This window comes from Ranitomeya variabilis, chromosome 4, assembly GCF_051348905.1.
Source record: "Ranitomeya variabilis isolate aRanVar5 chromosome 4, aRanVar5.hap1, whole genome shotgun sequence".
Lineage (NCBI taxonomy): Eukaryota > Metazoa > Chordata > Amphibia > Anura > Dendrobatidae > Ranitomeya > Ranitomeya variabilis.
The window spans coordinates 606,992,535-607,018,513 of NC_135235.1; the positions used below are offsets into that span (position 1 = coordinate 606,992,535).

Sequence of the window (25,979 nt, forward strand, 5' to 3'; positions counted from 1 at the left end):
GTGGTGACAGGGGTGATCGCCTCTCGTTGCCCAGGGACTAATCCGACTCCCCAATAGCAGCAGGGGGGTGAAGCCACACTGTTAAATGCAGCGATCCCCCCAGGCCAAGGAGCCGGGTACCCTGGGCACCTTAGACCAGACCAAGTGCAGCAACCATAAGCCACTACACTTGATCTTAGCCAAAAGGCCGAGAAGCGATACCGAAGCCGCTGCGCCCCGTGGGCCGCACCAAGGCCTACCACCAATACCCATTGTGGAGACAGAGCAAAAGATTGCCGCAGGGAGGACATTTTCAGAAACTCTGGAGGGAGGCCTTCTCAATGACAGTTCTGCTGTCAATGACAGTTCTGCTGTGTATGTGTGTCTGTGTGTGAGAGACGGAGAGTGTGTGTGTCTGTCTGTCTGTCTGTCTGTGTGTGAGTGTTTGTTCAAGCTGTGCACGACGCGTTTTGAATCTGCATAACTCCGCCTACTTTGACCACACCCTCCAGCCAGCCCCATTGTGACAGCACATGAATGTTCCGTGCTAAGATTCTATCTACTGCAGGCAGCGCACCTGGTTGGTGAAAAGCATTAGAATGCTCACACACACACAGGTGTAGATGGACAAGACAAGCCTATTCAAGATCAGCACAGGCACCATTTTTACTTACTTTTTTTCTTTTAAAAATGCATATAATACAACGCATTGAAAAACCGGTGGTCCACAAGAGGGAGACAATGTTTCAAAAAAGAATTCCTGCGGTCAGAAATGCAGTATGTATGGCAGAACTACTCATTGAATGCTTCAATTTAAATAGCAAGTGCTGACAGACAGCAGGGGCCTAGTTTGGTAGCCGACACAGTATATTTGCAACACTGTAAGAAAGGCCTAAATCTTAACACACCTGTTGCAGCAACCAGTAAAGACAAATTGATTGATTGATTGATTGATTGATTGATTGATTGCATATTGAATGCAATGCAATGTTTGACAGACATAGGTGAAAGCAAGGCCAGGCAAGGCGCAGAAAATGTTGCAATTGGCCAGGAGAAATCAAACAAAATGCTACACTTGGCCTGAGAAAAGTGCTTCTTTGACCCTGAAATCAATTCCCATAAAGGGTTAAAAGACAACTCGCGCTGATTTCAATTCAATCTGTTTTTAGAAACTGGATCAGAGAAGGAGTGCACTGGTCCCGGAGATACTGCAATAACGGGTCAATGCGTGGAGTGGACAGAGCAAGCTCTTCTTCCATCTCCCTGTTCCAAAAATCCATTTAATATATGGTCCCCAAATAGGGGACGTATCAGATATTAAACTGATAAGAACAGATACTACACTTGATCTTAGCCAAAAGGCCGAGAAGCGATACCGAAGCCGCTGCGCCCCGTGGGCCGCACCAAGGCCTACCACCAATACCCATTGTGGAGACAGAGCAAAAGATTGCCGCAGGGAGGACATTTTCAGAAACTCTGGAGGGAGGCCTTCTCAATGACAGTTCTGCTGTCAATGACAGTTCTGCTGTGTATGTGTGTCTGTGTGTGAGAGACGGAGAGTGTGTGTGTCTGTCTGTCTGTCTGTCTGTGTGTGAGTGTTTGTTCAAGCTGTGCACGACGCGTTTTGAATCTGCATAACTCCGCCTACTTTGACCACACCCTCCAGCCAGCCCCATTGTGACAGCACATGAATGTTCCGTGCTAAGATTCTATCTACTGCAGGCAGCGCACCTGGTTGGTGAAAAGCATTAGAATGCTCACACACACACAGGTGTAGATGGACAAGACAAGCCTATTCAAGATCAGCACAGGCACCATTTTTACTTACTTTTTTTCTTTTAAAAATGCATATAATACAACGCATTGAAAAACCGGTGGTCCACAAGAGGGAGACAATGTTTCAAAAAAGAATTCCTGCGGTCAGAAATGCAGTATGTATGGCAGAACTACTCATTGAATGCTTCAATTTAAATAGCAAGTGCTGACAGACAGCAGGGGCCTAGTTTGGTAGCCGACACAGTATATTTGCAACACTGTAAGAAAGGCCTAAATCTTAACACACCTGTTGCAGCAACCAGTAAAGACAAATTGATTGATTGATTGATTGATTGATTGATTGATTGCATATTGAATGCAATGCAATGTTTGACAGACATAGGTGAAAGCAAGGCCAGGCAAGGCGCAGAAAATGTTGCAATTGGCCAGGAGAAATCAAACAAAATGCTACACTTGGCCTGAGAAAAGTGCTTCTTTGACCCTGAAATCAATTCCCATAAAGGGTTAAAAGACAACTCGCGCTGATTTCAATTCAATCTGTTTTTAGAAACTGGATCAGAGAAGGAGTGCACTGGTCCCGGAGATACTGCAATAACGGGTCAATGCGTGGAGTGGACAGAGCAAGCTCTTCTTCCATCTCCCTGTTCCAAAAATCCATTTAATATATGGTCCCCAAATAGGGGACGTATCAGATATTAAACTGATAAGAACAGATACTACACTTGATCTTAGCCAAAAGGCCGAGAAGCGATACCGAAGCCGCTGCGCCCCGTGGGCCGCACCAAGGCCTACCACCAATACCCATTGTGGAGACAGAGCAAAAGATTGCCGCAGGGAGGACATTTTCAGAAACTCTGGAGGGAGGCCTTCTCAATGACAGTTCTGCTGTCAATGACAGTTCTGCTGTGTATGTGTGTCTGTGTGTGAGAGACGGAGAGTGTGTGTGTCTGTCTGTCTGTCTGTCTGTGTGTGAGTGTTTGTTCAAGCTGTGCACGACGCGTTTTGAATCTGCATAACTCCGCCTACTTTGACCACACCCTCCAGCCAGCCCCATTGTGACAGCACATGAATGTTCCGTGCTAAGATTCTATCTACTGCAGGCAGCGCACCTGGTTGGTGAAAAGCATTAGAATGCTCACACACACACAGGTGTAGATGGACAAGACAAGCCTATTCAAGATCAGCACAGGCACCATTTTTACTTACTTTTTTTCTTTTAAAAATGCATATAATACAACGCATTGAAAAACCGGTGGTCCACAAGAGGGAGACAATGTTTCAAAAAAGAATTCCTGCGGTCAGAAATGCAGTATGTATGGCAGAACTACTCATTGAATGCTTCAATTTAAATAGCAAGTGCTGACAGACAGCAGGGGCCTAGTTTGGTAGCCGACACAGTATATTTGCAACACTGTAAGAAAGGCCTAAATCTTAACACACCTGTTGCAGCAACCAGTAAAGACAAATTGATTGATTGATTGATTGATTGATTGCATATTGAATGCAATGCAATGTTTGACAGACATAGGTGAAAGCAAGGCCAGGCAAGGCGCAGAAAATGTTGCAATTGGCCAGGAGAAATCAAACAAAATGCTACACTTGGCCTGAGAAAAGTGCTTCTTTGACCCTGAAATCAATTCCCATAAAGGGTTAAAAGACAACTCGCGCTGATTTCAATTCAATCTGTTTTTAGAAACTGGATCAGAGAAGGAGTGCACTGGTCCCGGAGATACTGCAATAACGGGTCAATGCGTGGAGTGGACAGAGCAAGCTCTTCTTCCATCTCCCTGTTCCAAAAATCCATTTAATATATGGTCCCCAAATAGGGGACGTATCAGATATTAAACTGATAAGAACAGATACTACACTTGATCTTAGCCAAAAGGCCGAGAAGCGATACCGAAGCCGCTGCGCCCCGTGGGCCGCACCAAGGCCTACCACCAATACCCATTGTGGAGACAGAGCAAAAGATTGCCGCAGGGAGGACATTTTCAGAAACTCTGGAGGGAGGCCTTCTCAATGACAGTTCTGCTGTCAATGACAGTTCTGCTGTGTATGTGTGTCTGTGTGTGAGAGACGGAGAGTGTGTGTGTCTGTCTGTCTGTCTGTCTGTGTGTGAGTGTTTGTTCAAGCTGTGCACGACGCGTTTTGAATCTGCATAACTCCGCCTACTTTGACCACACCCTCCAGCCAGCCCCATTGTGACAGCACATGAATGTTCCGTGCTAAGATTCTATCTACTGCAGGCAGCGCACCTGGTTGGTGAAAAGCATTAGAATGCTCACACACACACAGGTGTAGATGGACAAGACAAGCCTATTCAAGATCAGCACAGGCACCATTTTTACTTACTTTTTTTCTTTTAAAAATGCATATAATACAACGCATTGAAAAACCGGTGGTCCACAAGAGGGAGACAATGTTTCAAAAAAGAATTCCTGCGGTCAGAAATGCAGTATGTATGGCAGAACTACTCATTGAATGCTTCAATTTAAATAGCAAGTGCTGACAGACAGCAGGGGCCTAGTTTGGTAGCCGACACAGTATATTTGCAACACTGTAAGAAAGGCCTAAATCTTAACACACCTGTTGCAGCAACCAGTAAAGACAAATTGATTGATTGATTGATTGATTGATTGATTGATTGCATATTGAATGCAATGCAATGTTTGACAGACATAGGTGAAAGCAAGGCCAGGCAAGGCGCAGAAAATGTTGCAATTGGCCAGGAGAAATCAAACAAAATGCTACACTTGGCCTGAGAAAAGTGCTTCTTTGACCCTGAAATCAATTCCCATAAAGGGTTAAAAGACAACTCGCGCTGATTTCAATTCAATCTGTTTTTAGAAACTGGATCAGAGAAGGAGTGCACTGGTCCCGGAGATACTGCAATAACGGGTCAATGCGTGGAGTGGACAGAGCAAGCTCTTCTTCCATCTCCCTGTTCCAAAAATCCATTTAATATATGGTCCCCAAATAGGGGACGTATCAGATATTAAACTGATAAGAACAGATACTACACTTGATCTTAGCCAAAAGGCCGAGAAGCGATACCGAAGCCGCTGCGCCCCGTGGGCCGCACCAAGGCCTACCACCAATACCCATTGTGGAGACAGAGCAAAAGATTGCCGCAGGGAGGACATTTTCAGAAACTCTGGAGGGAGGCCTTCTCAATGACAGTTCTGCTGTCAATGACAGTTCTGCTGTGTATGTGTGTCTGTGTGTGAGAGACGGAGAGTGTGTGTGTCTGTCTGTCTGTCTGTCTGTGTGTGAGTGTTTGTTCAAGCTGTGCACGACGCGTTTTGAATCTGCATAACTCCGCCTACTTTGACCACACCCTCCAGCCAGCCCCATTGTGACAGCACATGAATGTTCCGTGCTAAGATTCTATCTACTGCAGGCAGCGCACCTGGTTGGTGAAAAGCATTAGAATGCTCACACACACACAGGTGTAGATGGACAAGACAAGCCTATTCAAGATCAGCACAGGCACCATTTTTACTTACTTTTTTTCTTTTAAAAATGCATATAATACAACGCATTGAAAAACCGGTGGTCCACAAGAGGGAGACAATGTTTCAAAAAAGAATTCCTGCGGTCAGAAATGCAGTATGTATGGCAGAACTACTCATTGAATGCTTCAATTTAAATAGCAAGTGCTGACAGACAGCAGGGGCCTAGTTTGGTAGCCGACACAGTATATTTGCAACACTGTAAGAAAGGCCTAAATCTTAACACACCTGTTGCAGCAACCAGTAAAGACAAATTGATTGATTGATTGATTGATTGATTGATTGCATATTGAATGCAATGCAATGTTTGACAGACATAGGTGAAAGCAAGGCCAGGCAAGGCGCAGAAAATGTTGCAATTGGCCAGGAGAAATCAAACAAAATGCTACACTTGGCCTGAGAAAAGTGCTTCTTTGACCCTGAAATCAATTCCCATAAAGGGTTAAAAGACAACTCGCGCTGATTTCAATTCAATCTGTTTTTAGAAACTGGATCAGAGAAGGAGTGCACTGGTCCCGGAGATACTGCAATAACGGGTCAATGCGTGGAGTGGACAGAGCAAGCTCTTCTTCCATCTCCCTGTTCCAAAAATCCATTTAATATATGGTCCCCAAATAGGGGACGTATCAGATATTAAACTGATAAGAACAGATACTACACTTGATCTTAGCCAAAAGGCCGAGAAGCGATACCGAAGCCGCTGCGCCCCGTGGGCCGCACCAAGGCCTACCACCAATACCCATTGTGGAGACAGAGCAAAAGATTGCCGCAGGGAGGACATTTTCAGAAACTCTGGAGGGAGGCCTTCTCAATGACAGTTCTGCTGTCAATGACAGTTCTGCTGTGTATGTGTGTCTGTGTGTGAGAGACGGAGAGTGTGTGTGTCTGTCTGTCTGTCTGTCTGTGTGTGAGTGTTTGTTCAAGCTGTGCACGACGCGTTTTGAATCTGCATAACTCCGCCTACTTTGACCACACCCTCCAGCCAGCCCCATTGTGACAGCACATGAATGTTCCGTGCTAAGATTCTATCTACTGCAGGCAGCGCACCTGGTTGGTGAAAAGCATTAGAATGCTCACACACACACAGGTGTAGATGGACAAGACAAGCCTATTCAAGATCAGCACAGGCACCATTTTTACTTACTTTTTTTCTTTTAAAAATGCATATAATACAACGCATTGAAAAACCGGTGGTCCACAAGAGGGAGACAATGTTTCAAAAAAGAATTCCTGCGGTCAGAAATGCAGTATGTATGGCAGAACTACTCATTGAATGCTTCAATTTAAATAGCAAGTGCTGACAGACAGCAGGGGCCTAGTTTGGTAGCCGACACAGTATATTTGCAACACTGTAAGAAAGGCCTAAATCTTAACACACCTGTTGCAGCAACCAGTAAAGACAAATTGATTGATTGATTGATTGATTGATTGATTGATTGCATATTGAATGCAATGCAATGTTTGACAGACATAGGTGAAAGCAAGGCCAGGCAAGGCGCAGAAAATGTTGCAATTGGCCAGGAGAAATCAAACAAAATGCTACACTTGGCCTGAGAAAAGTGCTTCTTTGACCCTGAAATCAATTCCCATAAAGGGTTAAAAGACAACTCGCGCTGATTTCAATTCAATCTGTTTTTAGAAACTGGATCAGAGAAGGAGTGCACTGGTCCCGGAGATACTGCAATAACGGGTCAATGCGTGGAGTGGACAGAGCAAGCTCTTCTTCCATCTCCCTGTTCCAAAAATCCATTTAATATATGGTCCCCAAATAGGGGACGTATCAGATATTAAACTGATAAGAACAGATACTACACTTGATCTTAGCCAAAAGGCCGAGAAGCGATACCGAAGCCGCTGCGCCCCGTGGGCCGCACCAAGGCCTACCACCAATACCCATTGTGGAGACAGAGCAAAAGATTGCCGCAGGGAGGACATTTTCAGAAACTCTGGAGGGAGGCCTTCTCAATGACAGTTCTGCTGTCAATGACAGTTCTGCTGTGTATGTGTGTCTGTGTGTGAGAGACGGAGAGTGTGTGTGTCTGTCTGTCTGTCTGTCTGTGTGTGAGTGTTTGTTCAAGCTGTGCACGACGCGTTTTGAATCTGCATAACTCCGCCTACTTTGACCACACCCTCCAGCCAGCCCCATTGTGACAGCACATGAATGTTCCGTGCTAAGATTCTATCTACTGCAGGCAGCGCACCTGGTTGGTGAAAAGCATTAGAATGCTCACACACACACAGGTGTAGATGGACAAGACAAGCCTATTCAAGATCAGCACAGGCACCATTTTTACTTACTTTTTTTCTTTTAAAAATGCATATAATACAACGCATTGAAAAACCGGTGGTCCACAAGAGGGAGACAATGTTTCAAAAAAGAATTCCTGCGGTCAGAAATGCAGTATGTATGGCAGAACTACTCATTGAATGCTTCAATTTAAATAGCAAGTGCTGACAGACAGCAGGGGCCTAGTTTGGTAGCCGACACAGTATATTTGCAACACTGTAAGAAAGGCCTAAATCTTAACACACCTGTTGCAGCAACCAGTAAAGACAAATTGATTGATTGATTGATTGATTGATTGATTGATTGCATATTGAATGCAATGCAATGTTTGACAGACATAGGTGAAAGCAAGGCCAGGCAAGGCGCAGAAAATGTTGCAATTGGCCAGGAGAAATCAAACAAAATGCTACACTTGGCCTGAGAAAAGTGCTTCTTTGACCCTGAAATCAATTCCCATAAAGGGTTAAAAGACAACTCGCGCTGATTTCAATTCAATCTGTTTTTAGAAACTGGATCAGAGAAGGAGTGCACTGGTCCCGGAGATACTGCAATAACGGGTCAATGCGTGGAGTGGACAGAGCAAGCTCTTCTTCCATCTCCCTGTTCCAAAAATCCATTTAATATATGGTCCCCAAATAGGGGACGTATCAGATATTAAACTGATAAGAACAGATGAGGTTTCATCAGTGCCATAACTCAAAAATAAAATTCATCGTATTAAACGATATTAAACATGAGTTCGACTCATCATCTTGAAACCATTTCTTATTAAAATAAATATATCTACAAAAACAAATTACAAACAATAAGAACATAAAACAAAACAACTATAGTTTCTCAAGAAAACACATTACCACCAAACTTCATTACAAAAATTAACTACATTTTCCTTTTCTCCTTTTTCTTCGTCTTTTTCCAAGCATTCTCTTTTAACTCTAAATCAGCTCTAGTGTCTTTAAATATAAAGTCTTCCAAGCTTTCAAAATCAGAAAACATCAAATTTCTCACTACCTCTTCCTTCTCTAAGCTCACATTTTCCACACTTTGTTCCATCTTCATTTTTTCCTCTTTCTTCCTTTCTAAGTCCGCCTTCTTAACCTTTTTAGGGTCCTTCAAATCCATTACCATTTTTACCTCCTTTTCTTCCAACTTTTTCCTCACATTTTCTACACTATCATCTCCCACCATTTCCTTCACAGACATTTCCATTTTTCCTCCATCAAATATATTTTCCTCCAACTTTTCCTTAAATTCCTCTACATACAAAAAACCAACCTTTCCATTCACCATTATTTTTCCCGTCTTTATCTCTTCATTTTCACTCTTCCACCATAGAAATCTTCTCTTACCGTTCCAAACTCCAATTCTATTAATATAGTCCTTGTGAAAACTCACCATCCTGAAGCCACTTTTCAAAAAATCCAATACCTCTCTCATTTCCACATAAGGATCATCCATCTGAACAATCAATTTCTTTGGTTCTCCCAAAAATAACGCCTTCACACTGAAACTATCCGAAAATTCTTCTCTCCAATTATCCAGAAAACAAAAACACTTATCTTCAGACTTTAAAGTAATATCAAAGATTCTTTTCACCTTAATTTCCTGCATGCACAAAATATCCATTCTTCCAACCGATCCATACTTCTCCAATAAGTCCAAAATCTTCTGCTCGTCCAAAAGACCATCCAACGATAACTTCTTAACGAAAAATCTCAAACAATTCTTCTTCTTGAAAAGGCCCATCTTAAAAGTCCTTATGACTGCCCCCCACAGCTATGTGTGGTGACAGGGGTGATCGCCTCTCGTTGCCCAGGGACTAATCCGACTCCCCAATAGCAGCAGGGGGGTGAAGCCACACTGTTAAATGCAGCGATCCCCCCAGGCCAAGGAGCCGGGTACCCTGGGCACCTTAGACCAGACCAAGTGCAGCAACCATAAGCCACTACACTTGATCTTAGCCAAAAGGCCGAGAAGCGATACCGAAGCCGCTGCGCCCCGTGGGCCGCACCAAGGCCTACCACCAATACCCATTGTGGAGACAGAGCAAAAGATTGCCGCAGGGAGGACATTTTCAGAAACTCTGGAGGGAGGCCTTCTCAATGACAGTTCTGCTGTCAATGACAGTTCTGCTGTGTATGTGTGTCTGTGTGTGAGAGACGGAGAGTGTGTGTGTCTGTCTGTCTGTCTGTCTGTGTGTGAGTGTTTGTTCAAGCTGTGCACGACGCGTTTTGAATCTGCATAACTCCGCCTACTTTGACCACACCCTCCAGCCAGCCCCATTGTGACAGCACATGAATGTTCCGTGCTAAGATTCTATCTACTGCAGGCAGCGCACCTGGTTGGTGAAAAGCATTAGAATGCTCACACACACACAGGTGTAGATGGACAAGACAAGCCTATTCAAGATCAGCACAGGCACCATTTTTACTTACTTTTTTTCTTTTAAAAATGCATATAATACAACGCATTGAAAAACCGGTGGTCCACAAGAGGGAGACAATGTTTCAAAAAAGAATTCCTGCGGTCAGAAATGCAGTATGTATGGCAGAACTACTCATTGAATGCTTCAATTTAAATAGCAAGTGCTGACAGACAGCAGGGGCCTAGTTTGGTAGCCGACACAGTATATTTGCAACACTGTAAGAAAGGCCTAAATCTTAACACACCTGTTGCAGCAACCAGTAAAGACAAATTGATTGATTGATTGATTGATTGATTGATTGATTGCATATTGAATGCAATGCAATGTTTGACAGACATAGGTGAAAGCAAGGCCAGGCAAGGCGCAGAAAATGTTGCAATTGGCCAGGAGAAATCAAACAAAATGCTACACTTGGCCTGAGAAAAGTGCTTCTTTGACCCTGAAATCAATTCCCATAAAGGGTTAAAAGACAACTCGCGCTGATTTCAATTCAATCTGTTTTTAGAAACTGGATCAGAGAAGGAGTGCACTGGTCCCGGAGATACTGCAATAACGGGTCAATGCGTGGAGTGGACAGAGCAAGCTCTTCTTCCATCTCCCTGTTCCAAAAATCCATTTAATATATGGTCCCCAAATAGGGGACGTATCAGATATTAAACTGATAAGAACAGATTTTTTTTTTTTTTTTTTTTTTTTTTTTTTTAACCATTCAGGTTAGTTTTATAGCAAACAGTATGATACCACTCAAAAGTTTGCTAAGTAAAACATATCATCATCATGGTTCTATTTATTCAGCAAAAATGTAACAAAAATATACACAGTTAACATCCTGCATAAATTCAGAAAATTAGTTACACAACAAGACCTTACTGATATTTGATAAGGTAATGCCACTTCTTAAACTTCCAAATACCCTCGGCATCTGTACCACCACCGCCTCTGCTGTCCAACTTGTATATTAGGTACAACCTAGAAAGAATTAATCTGACACACTCATTCACAGATAAAGATTTCCTCCTAAACAAACCAAGATTCCTTACATCCCACAAGCTCTCCATCACGCACACCATAATTAACCACAACACCCTATCCTTTACCCGGCTACAAGCACCGATACCAAACATCGCCACACGCCAATCAATGAAATTCACACCAGCCAAACTTTTACACAATCCACCCACACACTTCCATACACTGTAAGCAAAGTCACAATCCCACATAACATGCCTCACAGTCTCACAACCCCCACATCCCACTCTTGGACACACATCGGTTCTAATCAACTCTCTTCTCTTCTGCACATCTCTCACAGGTAAAATATTATGCAAACACATCCATACCACATCCTTCTGCTTATTTGACATCCCGTACGTATCTAACTTTTTCCAAGCATCAGAAACCTCATTCCCTCTCAACCCAACTATATCACACTCAACCTCATTTACGTTGATTCTTTTTGCCACCTTCTTAGTTTCCCTGAACTCATTCATCGGCACACTCAACAAATCATGCTTCCTCACAAACTTCTCAATCACCTCATACCAAATAGGGCACTTAAAAGCCACTGGGACACTCGCGTCTCTCTTCCTCCAACATAAACCATACAGCATCCAACCAGCAGAATATTTCACCATATACGCCCCTTTATTCCCTTTACCCAACAAAACAACAATTGCTTTAATATAATTAAGACCTAAAAAAATCTCAATATTAGGGAAGGCCAATCCACCATGCTGACAAGCCTTATAAAGGCTTTCCCTTTTCAACTTCTCCATCTTACTACTCCACAGAAAAGTAAAAACCAACTTCTCCACTCTTTTAATTTCCCTGAAAGAGGAAGGAAAAACCATCGCCACATAAAGTAAAATGGGGAGAATCACAGCCTTTATAATCAAAACTTTACCACGCAGAGTCAAATCTCTCATACGCCAAAAATTCAATTTTCGCTCGACCCGCATACCACACTCCTCCCAACTCTCCTTCCCTTTTAAGTCATCATTAAATAAAACACCCAGAATCTTAATCGCACCCTCTTCACATTTTACACCATCCATACAAATACTATTATCCCCAAAGCATTTAAAACTGCATTTATTCCAATTCACCCTAAAACCAGACGCACCACAGAAAAAATCCAAAAGCAACTTAACTCTACTTAAAGAAGCAATACTCTCACTCACAACCACCACGTCATCCATATACCCTAACACTTTCACTTGCTTACCCCCACTCCCAGGCACTAACAATCCTCTCATCACTTTCTCACGTCTTATCAAACATAACAATGGTTCAATTACACATATAAACAATATAGGGGACATTGGGCATCCCTGCCTAACACCTGACATGATCTTCACTTTCTCACACAACCAACCATTAACTAGAAACTCACTAGACACACAATCATACAACGACCTTACGCTATTCACAAATTCCCTAGGAAATCCCATCTTATCTAAAACTTTAAACAAAAACACGTGTGAAACCCTATCAAAGGCCTTCTCAAAATCAATAGCTAAAACCATACATTTCTGCTTCCTGTCCCTACAATCCCCAATCATATCCCTCAATAATAACAAGTTATCACTCATACTTCTCCCAGGCACAGCACATACTTGATCATCATCTACTACACTTCCAACCACAACACGCATACGGTTTGCCAATAACTTACTGTAGATTTTATAATCTGAGTTAAGCAAAGTTATGGGCCTCCAATTCTCTAAACGCTTCTTATCACCTTTTTTATACACAAGAACAACCACACCTTCTTTCATTGAGTCACACAATCTACCATGCTCCCACATATACTTACATACTTCAGTCAAATCTGCTCCCAAAATCTCCCATGCTTTCACATATAATTCTACCGGTATTCCATCCTTCCCAGGAGTTTTGTTCTTTTTTGCACTCCATACCACATTCTTTACCTCATCCATAATCACTTCTTCACATAAAATGTCACGCTCCTCAAAATCGAGTTTCTTCTCCACATTACTTAGCACTTCAAGAACAAGCCCGGAGTCAATCCATTTCTCATCATACAACTTACTGTAAAACTTTTTCACTTCTTTCAGTACATCCTCTCCTGTAGAAGTAGATCCACTCTCATCCACAATCACAGACATATCAGTCTTCCTACCACTCATCTTTTTGAAAAAGAACCTTGTACACTTTTCATTTTCCTCAAAATGCTCAACTTTGGTACGGAAAATAATTTCTTTCCCTTTCTCATCAATCACACGTTTTAACTCATTCTTAGCATCCGTAAGCTGATCAGATAAATCCACACCACTTGCAACACACTTTCTCAGCCAATCAATTCGCCTGTTGAGGTCATTAAACCTTTTTCTATATCTGGCAGCTTTTCTATAGCCCCATTTTTTGAAAAAAAATTTAAAACGTACTTTCACCCACTCCCACCAATCAAGCACACATTCAAAGTCCTTCTTACGCATACACCATCTCCTATACTTTATTTTAAATTCACTCATTACTTCCGCATCCTCTAGCAAACTCACATTCAACTTCCATAACCCACCCCCATATGCTAGGTCACCATTTGCACTAAACACACCCCTTAAACATTCGTGATCCGAAAAAGGAACCTTATGTTGCGAAAAATCTGAACACACCATATTTTTAGAAAATAACATCAAATCAATTCTAGATTCGATCTCACCACGGTCAGCATGATACGTCGGCGGTGGTGGCATGCCAAACTTAATAATTGCTGCGTCTAGAAAAGAAAAGTCAGAAATTAAATGGGACAATTTCTTTCCCGTAATATCACAATTACCTTCTGTGACACAATTAACATCACCAACAAAAATAGAGGGAAATTTTCCTGGAAGAAAAAAACATAATTTTTCAAGTAGAGCAAGCCGCTCCTCCTTTCCTGTAGGGCAATATAAATTAATAATTCTTACCCGCCACCCCCTGTAACTCAAAAACACAATTAAACAACGTCCCACCTCCACCACCGTATAACTATCTATTACAATTTCTTTATTACCCACTAATATTCCCACCCCATCATTTTTATTAATGCTAGACCCCGACCAGACATGCTGTCCATAAGGCCAGTCATTATCATTAGGAGCATCCACAATACCACACTCTTGAAGGCAATATACATCAGCTCCTAAATGTTTCAAGTAGTCCAAAACAGTTGCTCTCCTGTTCTTGGATCTGATTTGCCTTACATTAAGGGACACAATGTCCCAACCAGATTGGCAAGGCATAACAGAAAACCCTAACCTTCAGTCAACACCTCTAACTCAACCATTATCATCCAGATGAGTGAGCACCCCGAAGGAGTTGGCATCCTCCGGGATTCCAAGGTAAGGGGCGTCCGGAGAAAACACAGGATGAGGATACACCCGATCACTTACAGGACTGAGCTCCCCCTCATTAATGGATGAAACCTCTCTTCTAGGTTTTTTACAGGAAACCCCTGAAGCATCATCATCCTCAGAGGACCTAATGGAAGAAAAGTCACCTTGTCCACGAGCCTCGGCTACCTCAATGACAGTATCACTCCAGGAAAATGCAGGGGACTTAGATAGGGCCACATCCATCTCTCCCTCACCACAGACTTCAGACTGATGAGGGAGGTCCACATCCACTTCCGAAACTTCCATACCTGGCAAAGCAGGGCCCGGAGATTCCACCAGGGCCTGGACATCCTCCTGGTAGTCCTCGATCTCAGGTAGCTCTGTCACCTCACCGAGTTCTGTGGCTTCTACCTGTGAAACAACATCAGCAACCGGGACAGCAGGCCTACTTTGGGCCACTTCAGAGAAGGACCTAGGCCTGACTTTGGCCTTACAATCCCGAAGAACATGACCCTCCTCCCCACATACATCACATATCACCTGGTTGGAACAATCCTTCGCCATATGTCCGGCTCTGTTGCACTTTCTGCAGGTCGGCAGTTCCCCGCAGCACTCCTGGACATGACCAAACCTGTTGCATCTCCTGCAGTATAATGGTGCCTCAGGGAAAAACAAAAAGCCAGAGTCTCTCCCAATTGTAAAGTTTAAGGGGGGATAATGAATGCCTCCCGGACCACTAGGGTCGACCCCAAACCTCACAAAGAACTTATATTTCCCAGTCCAGAGACCTTCTTCATTTAGAACTTTATGGGAAAATTGCACATAAATGCAGTGTCTTCTCAGGAATGCAACGATACTATCCAAAGGGGTGAAAGGATTATGCATAAAGACCACCAAGGGAATATCCCCTTTAGAATACAGCACCGTGAACGTAAGTCCGTCCAGCTGAGGGTGATCCGAAAGAACTTTCAAAGCTTTGAAGAGGTTCTGACAAGCAGACATGGAGGAAAGAACAAGCACATACCTCCGCAATTTCCGAAATTCCTGTAGGCAGATGATCTCAGACTTCGGGATCCTCAAGATTTCGTAGAAGATGGCGTTAACCAAGTAGGAAAGCGAAAAATGGTCCTTCTTCTCCTCAGAGACTTCGATGCGGAAACCATTCTTGACCCGGGCATCCCCGGTCCCAGCAAAGAGAAGCTTGACTCCCATCGTCAACGGCTTCAGGGATCGCCTTCCCGTTTCCTCCTCACTCTCCCCCTATAGCAGCATCCGGCTTAAGCCACCAAAGTGGCGATGCCGGAAGGCCGAGGGAAAGCACTCAAGGAACCTCCTGGACAGACACTTGATCTGAGCCAAAAGGCCGAGAAGCGATACCGAAGCCGCTGCGCCCCGTGGGCCGCACCAAGGCCTACCACCAATACCCATTGTGGAGACAGAGCAAAAGATTGCCGCAGGGAGGACATTTTCAGAAACTCTGGAGGGAGGCCTTCTCAATGACAGTTCTGCTGTCAATGACAGTTCTGCTGTGTATGTGTGTCTGTGTGTGAGAGACGGAGAGTGTGTGTGTCTGTCTGTCTGTCTGTCTGTGTGTGAGTGTTTGTTCAAGCTGTGCACGACGCGTTTTGAATCTGCATAACTCCGCCTACTTTGACCACACCCTCCAGCCAGCCCCATTGTGACAGCACATGAATGTTCCGTGCTAAGATTCTATCTACTGCAGGCAGCGCACCTGGTTGGTGAAAAGCATTAGAATGCTCACACACACACAGGTGTAGATGGACAAGACAAGCCTATTCAAGATCAGCACAGGCACCATTTTTACTTACTTTTTTTCTTTTAAAAATGCATATAATACAACGCATTGAAAAACCGGTGGTCCACAAGAGGGAGACAATGTTTCAAAAAAGAATTCCTGCGGTCAGAAATGCAGTATGTATGGCAGAACTACTCATTGAATGCTTCAATTTAAATAGCAAGTGCTGACAGACAGCAGGGGCCTAGTTTGGTAGCCGACACAGTATATTTGCAACACTGTAAGAAAGGCCTAAATCTTAACACACCTGTTGCAGCAACCAGTAAAGACAAATTGATTGATTGATTGATTGATTGATTGATTGATTGCATATTGAATGCAATGCAATGTTTGACAGACATAGGTGAAAGCAAGGCCAGGCAAGGCGCAGAAAATGTTGCAATTGGCCAGGAGAAATCAAACAAAATGCTACACTTGGCCTGAGAAAAGTGCTTCTTTGACCCTGAAATCAATTCCCATAAAGGGTTAAAAGACAACTCGCGCTGATTTCAATTCAATCTGTTTTTAGAAACTGGATCAGAGAAGGAGTGCACTGGTCCCGGAGATACTGCAATAACGGGTCAATGCGTGGAGTGGACAGAGCAAGCTCTTCTTCCATCTCCCTGTTCCAAAAATCCATTTAATATATGGTCCCCAAATAGGGGACGTATCAGATATTAAACTGATAAGAACAGATACTACACTTGATCTTAGCCAAAAGGCCGAGAAGCGATACCGAAGCCGCTGCGCCCCGTGGGCCGCACCAAGGCCTACCACCAATACCCATTGTGGAGACAGAGCAAAAGATTGCCGCAGGGAGGACATTTTCAGAAACTCTGGAGGGAGGCCTTCTCAATGACAGTTCTGCTGTCAATGACAGTTCTGCTGTGTATGTGTGTCTGTGTGTGAGAGACGGAGAGTGTGTGTGTCTGTCTGTCTGTCTGTCTGTGTGTGAGTGTTTGTTCAAGCTGTGCACGACGCGTTTTGAATCTGCATAACTCCGCCTACTTTGACCACACCCTCCAGCCAGCCCCATTGTGACAGCACATGAATGTTCCGTGCTAAGATTCTATCTACTGCAGGCAGCGCACCTGGTTGGTGAAAAGCATTAGAATGCTCACACACACACAGGTGTAGATGGACAAGACAAGCCTATTCAAGATCAGCACAGGCACCATTTTTACTTACTTTTTTTCTTTTAAAAATGCATATAATACAACGCATTGAAAAACCGGTGGTCCACAAGAGGGAGACAATGTTTCAAAAAAGAATTCCTGCGGTCAGAAATGCAGTATGTATGGCAGAACTACTCATTGAATGCTTCAATTTAAATAGCAAGTGCTGACAGACAGCAGGGGCCTAGTTTGGTAGCCGACACAGTATATTTGCAACACTGTAAGAAAGGCCTAAATCTTAACACACCTGTTGCAGCAACCAGTAAAGACAAATTGATTGATTGATTGATTGATTGATTGATTTATTGCATATTGAATGCAATGCAATGTTTGACAGACATAGGTGAAAGCAAGGCCAGGCAAGGCGCAGAAAATGTTGCAATTGGCCAGGAGAAATCAAACAAAATGCTACACTTGGCCTGAGAAAAGTGCTTCTTTGACCCTGAAATCAATTCCCATAAAGGGTTAAAAGACAACTCGCGCTGATTTCAATTCAATCTGTTTTTAGAAACTGGATCAGAGAAGGAGTGCACTGGTCCCGGAGATACTGCAATAACGGGTCAATGCGTGGAGTGGACAGAGCAAGCTCTTCTTCCATCTCCCTGTTCCAAAAATCCATTTAATATATGGTCCCCAAATAGGGGACGTATCAGATATTAAACTGATAAGAACAGATACTACACTTGATCTTAGCCAAAAGGCCGAGAAGCGATACCGAAGCCGCTGCGCCCCGTGGGCCGCACCAAGGCCTACCACCAATACCCATTGTGGAGACAGAGCAAAAGATTGCCGCAGGGAGGACATTTTCAGAAACTCTGGAGGGAGGCCTTCTCAATGACAGTTCTGCTGTCAATGACAGTTCTGCTGTGTATGTGTGTCTGTGTGTGAGAGACGGAGAGTGTGTGTGTCTGTCTGTCTGTCTGTCTGTGTGTGAGTGTTTGTTCAAGCTGTGCACGACGCGTTTTGAATCTGCATAACTCCGCCTACTTTGACCACACCCTCCAGCCAGCCCCATTGTGACAGCACATGAATGTTCCGTGCTAAGATTCTATCTACTGCAGGCAGCGCACCTGGTTGGTGAAAAGCATTAGAATGCTCACACACACACAGGTGTAGATGGACAAGACAAGCCTATTCAAGATCAGCACAGGCACCATTTTTACTTACTTTTTTTCTTTTAAAAATGCATATAATACAACGCATTGAAAAACCGGTGGTCCACAAGAGGGAGACAATGTTTCAAAAAAGAATTCCTGCGGTCAGAAATGCAGTATGTATGGCAGAACTACTCATTGAATGCTTCAATTTAAATAGCAAGTGCTGACAGACAGCAGGGGCCTAGTTTGGTAGCCGACACAGTATATTTGCAACACTGTAAGAAAGGCCTAAATCTTAACACACCTGTTGCAGCAACCAGTAAAGACAAATTGATTGATTGATTGATTGATTGATTGATTGATTGCATATTGAATGCAATGCAATGTTTGACAGACATAGGTGAAAGCAAGGCCAGGCAAGGCGCAGAAAATGTTGCAATTGGCCAGGAGAAATCAAACAAAATGCTACACTTGGCCTGAGAAAAGTGCTTCTTTGACCCTGAAATCAATTCCCATAAAGGGTTAAAAGACAACTCGCGCTGATTTCAATTCAATCTGTTTTTAGAAACTGGATCAGAGAAGGAGTGCACTGGTCCCGGAGATACTGCAATAACGGGTCAATGCGTGGAGTGGACAGAGCAAGCTCTTCTTCCATCTCCCTGTTCCAAAAATCCATTTAATATATGGTCCCCAAATAGGGGACGTATCAGATATTAAACTGATAAGAACAGATGAGGTTTCATCAGTGCCATAACTCAAAAATAAAATTCATCGTATTAAACGATATTAAACATGAGTTCGACTCATCATCTTGAAACCATTTCTTATTAAAATAAATATATCTACAAAAACAAATTACAAACAATAAGAACATAAAACAAAACAACTATAGTTTCTCAAGAAAACACATTACCACCAAACTTCATTACAAAAATTAACTACATTTTCCTTTTCTCCTTTTTCTTCGTCTTTTTCCAAGCATTCTCTTTTAACTCTAAATCAGCTCTAGTGTCTTTAAATATAAAGTCTTCCAAGCTTTCAAAATCAGAAAACATCAAATTTCTCACTACCTCTTCCTTCTCTAAGCTCACATTTTCCACACTTTGTTCCATCTTCATTTTTTCCTCTTTCTTCCTTTCTAAGTCCGCCTTCTTAACCTTTTTAGGGTCCTTCAAATCCATTACCATTTTTACCTCCTTTTCTTCCAACTTTTTCCTCACATTTTCTACACTATCATCTCCCACCATTTCCTTCACAGACATTTCCATTTTTCCTCCATCAAATATATTTTCCTCCAACTTTTCCTTAAATTCCTCTACATACAAAAAACCAACCTTTCCATTCACCATTATTTTTCCCGTCTTTATCTCTTCATTTTCACTCTTCCACCATAGAAATCTTCTCTTACCGTTCCAAACTCCAATTCTATTAATATAGTCCTTGTGAAAACTCACCATCCTGAAGCCACTTTTCAAAAAATCCAATACCTCTCTCATTTCCACATAAGGATCATCCATCTGAACAATCAATTTCTTTGGTTCTCCCAAAAATAACGCCTTCACACTGAAACTATCCGAAAATTCTTCTCTCCAATTATCCAGAAAACAAAAACACTTATCTTCAGACTTTAAAGTAATATCAAAGATTCTTTTCACCTTAATTTCCTGCATGCACAAAATATCCATTCTTCCAACCGATCCATACTTCTCCAATAAGTCCAAAATCTTCTGCTCGTCCAAAAGACCATCCAACGATAACTTCTTAACGAAAAATCTCAAACAATTCTTCTTCTTGAAAAGGCCCATCTTAAAAGTCCTTATGACTGCCCCCCACAGCTATGTGTGGTGACAGGGGTGATCGCCTCTCGTTGCCCAGGGACTAATCCGACTCCCCAATAGCAGCAGGGGGGTGAAGCCACACTGTTAAATGCAGCGATCCCCCCAGGCCAAGGAGCCGGGTACCCTGGGCACCTTAGACCAGACCAAGTGCAGCAACCATAAGCCACTACACTTGATCTTAGCCAAAAGGCCGAGAAGCGATACCGAAGCCGCTGCGCCCCGTGGGCCGCACCAAGGCCTACCACCAATACCCATTGTGGAGACAGAGCAAAAGATTGCCGCAGGGAGGACATTTTCAGAAACTCTGGAGGGAGGCCTTCTCAATGACAGTTCTGCTGTCAATGACAGTTCTGCTGTGTATGTGTGTCTGTGTGTGAGAGACGGAGAGTGTGTGTGTCTGTCTGTCTGTCTGTCTGTGTGTGAGTGTTTGTTCAAGCTGTGCACGACGCGTTTTGAATCTGCATAACTCCGCCTACTTTGACCACACCCTCCAGCCAGCCCCATTGTGACAGCACATGAATGTTCCGTGCTAAGATTCTATCTACTGCAGGCAGCGCACCTGGTTGGTGAAAAGCATTAGAATGCTCACACACACACAGGTGTAGATGGACAAGACAAGCCTATTCAAGATCAGCACAGGCACCATTTTTACTTACTTTTTTTCTTTTAAAAATGCATATAATACAACGCATTGAAAAACCGGTGGTCCACAAGAGGGAGACAATGTTTCAAAAAAGAATTCCTGCGGTCAGAAATGCAGTATGTATGGCAGAACTACTCATTGAATGCTTCAATTTAAATAGCAAGTGCTGACAGACAGCAGGGGCCTAGTTTGGTAGCCGACACAGTATATTTGCAACACTGTAAGAAAGGCCTAAATCTTAACACACCTGTTGCAGCAACCAGTAAAGACAAATTGATTGATTGATTGATTGATTGATTGATTGATTGCATATTGAATGCAATGCAATGTTTGACAGACATAGGTGAAAGCAAGGCCAGGCAAGGCGCAGAAAATGTTGCAATTGGCCAGGAGAAATCAAACAAAATGCTACACTTGGCCTGAGAAAAGTGCTTCTTTGACCCTGAAATCAATTCCCATAAAGGGTTAAAAGACAACTCGCGCTGATTTCAATTCAATCTGTTTTTAGAAACTGGATCAGAGAAGGAGTGCACTGGTCCCGGAGATACTGCAATAACGGGTCAATGCGTGGAGTGGACAGAGCAAGCTCTTCTTCCATCTCCCTGTTCCAAAAATCCATTTAATATATGGTCCCCAAATAGGGGACGTATCAGATATTAAACTGATAAGAACAGATACTACACTTGATCTTAGCCAAAAGGCCGAGAAGCGATACCGAAGCCGCTGCGCCCCGTGGGCCGCACCAAGGCCTACCACCAATACCCATTGTGGAGACAGAGCAAAAGATTGCCGCAGGGAGGACATTTTCAGAAACTCTGGAGGGAGGCCTTCTCAATGACAGTTCTGCTGTCAATGACAGTTCTGCTGTGTATGTGTGTCTGTGTGTGAGAGACGGAGAGTGTGTGTGTCTGTCTGTCTGTCTGTCTGTGTGTGAGTGTTTGTTCAAGCTGTGCACGACGCGTTTTGAATCTGCATAACTCCGCCTACTTTGACCACACCCTCCAGCCAGCCCCATTGTGACAGCACATGAATGTTCCGTGCTAAGATTCTATCTACTGCAGGCAGCGCACCTGGTTGGTGAAAAGCATTAGAATGCTCACACACACACAGGTGTAGATGGACAAGACAAGCCTATTCAAGATCAGCACAGGCACCATTTTTACTTACTTTTTTTCTTTTAAAAATGCATATAATACAACGCATTGAAAAACCGGTGGTCCACAAGAGGGAGACAATGTTTCAAAAAAGAATTCCTGCGGTCAGAAATGCAGTATGTATGGCAGAACTACTCATTGAATGCTTCAATTTAAATAGCAAGTGCTGACAGACAGCAGGGGCCTAGTTTGGTAGCCGACACAGTATATTTGCAACACTGTAAGAAAGGCCTAAATCTTAACACACCTGTTGCAGCAACCAGTAAAGACAAATTGATTGATTGATTGATTGATTGATTGATTGATTGATTGCATATTGAATGCAATGCAATGTTTGACAGACATAGGTGAAAGCAAGGCCAGGCAAGGCGCAGAAAATGTTGCAATTGGCCAGGAGAAATCAAACAAAATGCTACACTTGGCCTGAGAAAAGTGCTTCTTTGACCCTGAAATCAATTCCCATAAAGGGTTAAAAGACAACTCGCGCTGATTTCAATTCAATCTGTTTTTAGAAACTGGATCAGAGAAGGAGTGCACTGGTCCCGGAGATACTGCAATAACGGGTCAATGCGTGGAGTGGACAGAGCAAGCTCTTCTTCCATCTCCCTGTTCCAAAAATCCATTTAATATATGGTCCCCAAATAGGGGACGTATCAGATATTAAACTGATAAGAACAGATACTACACTTGATCTTAGCCAAAAGGCCGAGAAGCGATACCGAAGCCGCTGCGCCCCGTGGGCCGCACCAAGGCCTACCACCAATACCCATTGTGGAGACAGAGCAAAAGATTGCCGCAGGGAGGACATTTTCAGAAACTCTGGAGGGAGGCCTTCTCAATGACAGTTCTGCTGTCAATGACAGTTCTGCTGTGTATGTGTGTCTGTGTGTGAGAGACGGAGAGTGTGTGTGTCTGTCTGTCTGTCTGTCTGTGTGTGAGTGTTTGTTCAAGCTGTGCACGACGCGTTTTGAATCTGCATAACTCCGCCTACTTTGACCACACCCTCCAGCCAGCCCCATTGTGACAGCACATGAATGTTCCGTGCTAAGATTCTATCTACTGCAGGCAGCGCACCTGGTTGGTGAAAAGCATTAGAATGCTCACACACACACAGGTGTAGATGGACAAGACAAGCCTATTCAAGATCAGCACAGGCACCATTTTTACTTACTTTTTTTCTTTTAAAAATGCATATAATACAACGCATTGAAAAACCGGTGGTCCACAAGAGGGAGACAATGTTTCAAAAAAGAATTCCTGCGGTCAGAAATGCAGTATGTATGGCAGAACTACTCATTGAATGCTTCAATTTAAATAGCAAGTGCTGACAGACAGCAGGGGCCTAGTTTGGTAGCCGACACAGTATATTTGCAACACTGTAAGAAAGGCCTAAATCTTAACACACCTGTTGCAGCAACCAGTAAAGACAAATTGATTGATTGATTGATTGATTGATTGATTGCATATTGAATGCAATGCAATGTTTGACAGACATAGGTGAAAGCAAGGCCAGGCAAGGCGCAGAAAATGTTGCAATTGGCCAGGAGAAATCAAACAAAATGCTACACTTGGCCTGAGAAAAGTGCTTCTTTGACCCTGAAATCAATTCCCATAAAGGGTTAAAAGACAACTCGCGCTGATTTCAATTCAATCTGTTTTTAGAAACTGGATCAGAGAAGGAGTGCACTGGTCCCGGAGATACTGCAATAACGGGTCAATGCGTGGAGTGGACAGAGCAAGCTCTTCTTCCATCTCCCTGTTCCAAAAATCCATTTAATATATGGTCCCCAAATAGGGGACGTATCAGATATTAAACTGATAAGAACAGATTTTTTTTTTTTTTTTTTTTTTAGTTTCATCAGTGTCATAACTCAAAATAAAACTAATCGTATTAAACGATATTAAACATGAGTTTGACTCATCATCTTGAAACCATTTCTTAAAAATAAAACAAATTACAAAACAATAAGAACACAAAACAACAAAAATTCCTCAAGTAAAATATTTGTGATAAACAAACAATAACTCTATAGCTCTATATATGAAACCTAAACATTTTCAAGTATAATACACCACCAAACTTCATCACAAAAAATAACAACTACATTTTCCTTTACTCCTTTTTCTTCGTCTTTTTCCAAACATTCTCTTTTAACTCTACATTGGAAGACATTAGAGCTGACTCAAACTCTTCCCAGCTTTCAAAACTAAAAGACGTAAAATTTTTAACTTCCTCTTCCTTCTCTATGCTCACATTCTCCACACTTTGTTCTTTCTTCATTTTTTCCTCTTTCTTCTTTTTTAAGTCCACCTTCTTAACCTTTTTAGGGTCCTTCAAAACCTCTTTCTGTTCCATCTTCATTTTTTCCTCTTTCTTCTTTTTTAAGTCCGCCATCTTTTTTCCCGCCATTTCCTTCACAGACGTTTCAATTTTTCCTTCATCAAATATATTTTCCTCCAACTTTTCCTTAACTTTTTCTACATACAAAAAGCCAACCTTTCCATTCACCATTATTTTTCCCGTCTTTATCTCTTCATTTTCACTCTTCCACCATAGAAATCTCCGCTTACCGTTCCAAACTCCAATGTTATTAACATAGTCCTTGTGAAAACTCACCATCCCGTAGCCTCTTTTCAAATACTCCAATACCTCTCTCATTTCCACATAAGGATCATCCATCTGAACAATCAATTTCTTTGGTTCTCCCAAAAATAACGCCTTCACACTGAAAATATCTGAATATTTTTCTCTCCAATTGTCCAAAAAACAAAAGCACTTATCTTCCGACTTTAAAGTAACATCAAAAATTCTCTTCACCTTAATTTCCTGCATGCACAAAATGTCCATTCTTCCAACCGATCCGTACTTCTCCAATAAGTCCAAAATCTTCTGCTCGTCCAAAAGATCATCCAACGAAAACTTCTTAACGAAAAATCTCAGACAATTCTTCTTCCTGAAAAGGCCCATCTCAAAAGTCCTTATGACTGCCCCCCACAGCTATGTGTGGTGACAGGGGTGATCGCCTCTCGTTGCCCAGGGACTAATCCGACTCCCCAATAGCAGCAGGGGGGTGAAGCCACACTGTTAAATGCAGCGATCCCCCCAGGCCAAGGAGCCGGGTACCCTGGGCACCTTAGACCAGACCAAGTGCAGCAACCATAAGCCACTACACTTGATCTTAGCCAAAAGGCCGAGAAGCGATACCGAAGCCGCTGCGCCCCGTGGGCCGCACCAAGGCCTACCACCAATACCCATTGTGGAGACAGAGCAAAAGATTGCCGCAGGGAGGACATTTTCAGAAACTCTGGAGGGAGGCCTTCTCAATGACAGTTCTGCTGTCAATGACAGTTCTGCTGTGTATGTGTGTCTGTGTGTGAGAGACGGAGAGTGTGTGTGTCTGTCTGTCTGTCTGTCTGTGTGTGAGTGTTTGTTCAAGCTGTGCACGACGCGTTTTGAATCTGCATAACTCCGCCTACTTTGACCACACCCTCCAGCCAGCCCCATTGTGACAGCACATGAATGTTCCGTGCTAAGATTCTATCTACTGCAGGCAGCGCACCTGGTTGGTGAAAAGCATTAGAATGCTCACACACACACAGGTGTAGATGGACAAGACAAGCCTATTCAAGATCAGCACAGGCACCATTTTTACTTACTTTTTTTCTTTTAAAAATGCATATAATACAACGCATTGAAAAACCGGTGGTCCACAAGAGGGAGACAATGTTTCAAAAAAGAATTCCTGCGGTCAGAAATGCAGTATGTATGGCAGAACTACTCATTGAATGCTTCAATTTAAATAGCAAGTGCTGACAGACAGCAGGGGCCTAGTTTGGTAGCCGACACAGTATATTTGCAACACTGTAAGAAAGGCCTAAATCTTAACACACCTGTTGCAGCAACCAGTAAAGACAAATTGATTGATTGATTGATTGATTGATTGATTGATTGCATATTGAA

General features: G+C 43.0%; 12 non-coding genes and 6 pseudogenes across 12 annotated transcripts; all 18 read right to left on the reverse strand.

Moving 5' to 3' along the window:
• Positions 1-56: 56 nt before the first annotated feature.
• LOC143770823 (U2 spliceosomal RNA) lies at positions 57-199 on the reverse strand (annotated as a pseudogene).
• Positions 200-1,162: 963 nt separating this feature from the next.
• LOC143770917 (U2 spliceosomal RNA) lies at positions 1,163-1,353 on the reverse strand. The gene has a single exon (XR_013214820.1). It is a non-coding gene; the product is annotated as a U2 spliceosomal RNA (small nuclear RNA).
• A 963-nt stretch (positions 1,354-2,316) lies between these two features.
• LOC143770918 (U2 spliceosomal RNA) lies at positions 2,317-2,507 on the reverse strand. Its single transcript, XR_013214821.1, has one exon. It is a non-coding gene; the product is annotated as a U2 spliceosomal RNA (small nuclear RNA).
• A 955-nt stretch (positions 2,508-3,462) lies between these two features.
• LOC143770919 (U2 spliceosomal RNA) lies at positions 3,463-3,653 on the reverse strand. Its single transcript, XR_013214822.1, has one exon. It is a non-coding gene; the product is annotated as a U2 spliceosomal RNA (small nuclear RNA).
• A 963-nt stretch (positions 3,654-4,616) lies between these two features.
• Positions 4,617-4,807, reverse strand: LOC143770920 (U2 spliceosomal RNA). Its single transcript, XR_013214823.1, has one exon. It is a non-coding gene; the product is annotated as a U2 spliceosomal RNA (small nuclear RNA).
• A 959-nt stretch (positions 4,808-5,766) lies between these two features.
• On the reverse strand, positions 5,767-5,957 carry LOC143770921 (U2 spliceosomal RNA). Its single transcript, XR_013214824.1, has one exon. It is a non-coding gene; the product is annotated as a U2 spliceosomal RNA (small nuclear RNA).
• Positions 5,958-6,920: 963 nt separating this feature from the next.
• LOC143770922 (U2 spliceosomal RNA) lies at positions 6,921-7,111 on the reverse strand. The gene has a single exon (XR_013214825.1). It is a non-coding gene; the product is annotated as a U2 spliceosomal RNA (small nuclear RNA).
• Positions 7,112-8,074: 963 nt separating this feature from the next.
• Positions 8,075-8,263, reverse strand: LOC143771318 (U2 spliceosomal RNA). The gene has a single exon (XR_013215078.1). It is a non-coding gene; the product is annotated as a U2 spliceosomal RNA (small nuclear RNA).
• A 1,129-nt stretch (positions 8,264-9,392) lies between these two features.
• Positions 9,393-9,535, reverse strand: LOC143770824 (U2 spliceosomal RNA; annotated as a pseudogene).
• A 963-nt stretch (positions 9,536-10,498) lies between these two features.
• Positions 10,499-10,715, reverse strand: LOC143771352 (U2 spliceosomal RNA; annotated as a pseudogene).
• A 5,939-nt stretch (positions 10,716-16,654) lies between these two features.
• On the reverse strand, positions 16,655-16,845 carry LOC143770923 (U2 spliceosomal RNA). Its single transcript, XR_013214826.1, has one exon. It is a non-coding gene; the product is annotated as a U2 spliceosomal RNA (small nuclear RNA).
• A 963-nt stretch (positions 16,846-17,808) lies between these two features.
• On the reverse strand, positions 17,809-17,999 carry LOC143770924 (U2 spliceosomal RNA). Its single transcript, XR_013214827.1, has one exon. It is a non-coding gene; the product is annotated as a U2 spliceosomal RNA (small nuclear RNA).
• Positions 18,000-18,962: 963 nt separating this feature from the next.
• Positions 18,963-19,151, reverse strand: LOC143771319 (U2 spliceosomal RNA). Its single transcript, XR_013215079.1, has one exon. It is a non-coding gene; the product is annotated as a U2 spliceosomal RNA (small nuclear RNA).
• Positions 19,152-20,280: 1,129 nt separating this feature from the next.
• Positions 20,281-20,423, reverse strand: LOC143770825 (U2 spliceosomal RNA; annotated as a pseudogene).
• A 963-nt stretch (positions 20,424-21,386) lies between these two features.
• Positions 21,387-21,577, reverse strand: LOC143770925 (U2 spliceosomal RNA). The gene has a single exon (XR_013214828.1). It is a non-coding gene; the product is annotated as a U2 spliceosomal RNA (small nuclear RNA).
• Positions 21,578-22,544: 967 nt separating this feature from the next.
• On the reverse strand, positions 22,545-22,735 carry LOC143770926 (U2 spliceosomal RNA). The gene has a single exon (XR_013214829.1). It is a non-coding gene; the product is annotated as a U2 spliceosomal RNA (small nuclear RNA).
• A 959-nt stretch (positions 22,736-23,694) lies between these two features.
• Positions 23,695-23,905, reverse strand: LOC143771325 (U2 spliceosomal RNA; annotated as a pseudogene).
• A 1,173-nt stretch (positions 23,906-25,078) lies between these two features.
• On the reverse strand, positions 25,079-25,221 carry LOC143770826 (U2 spliceosomal RNA; annotated as a pseudogene).
• Between the last annotated feature and the right edge of the window lie 758 nt (positions 25,222-25,979).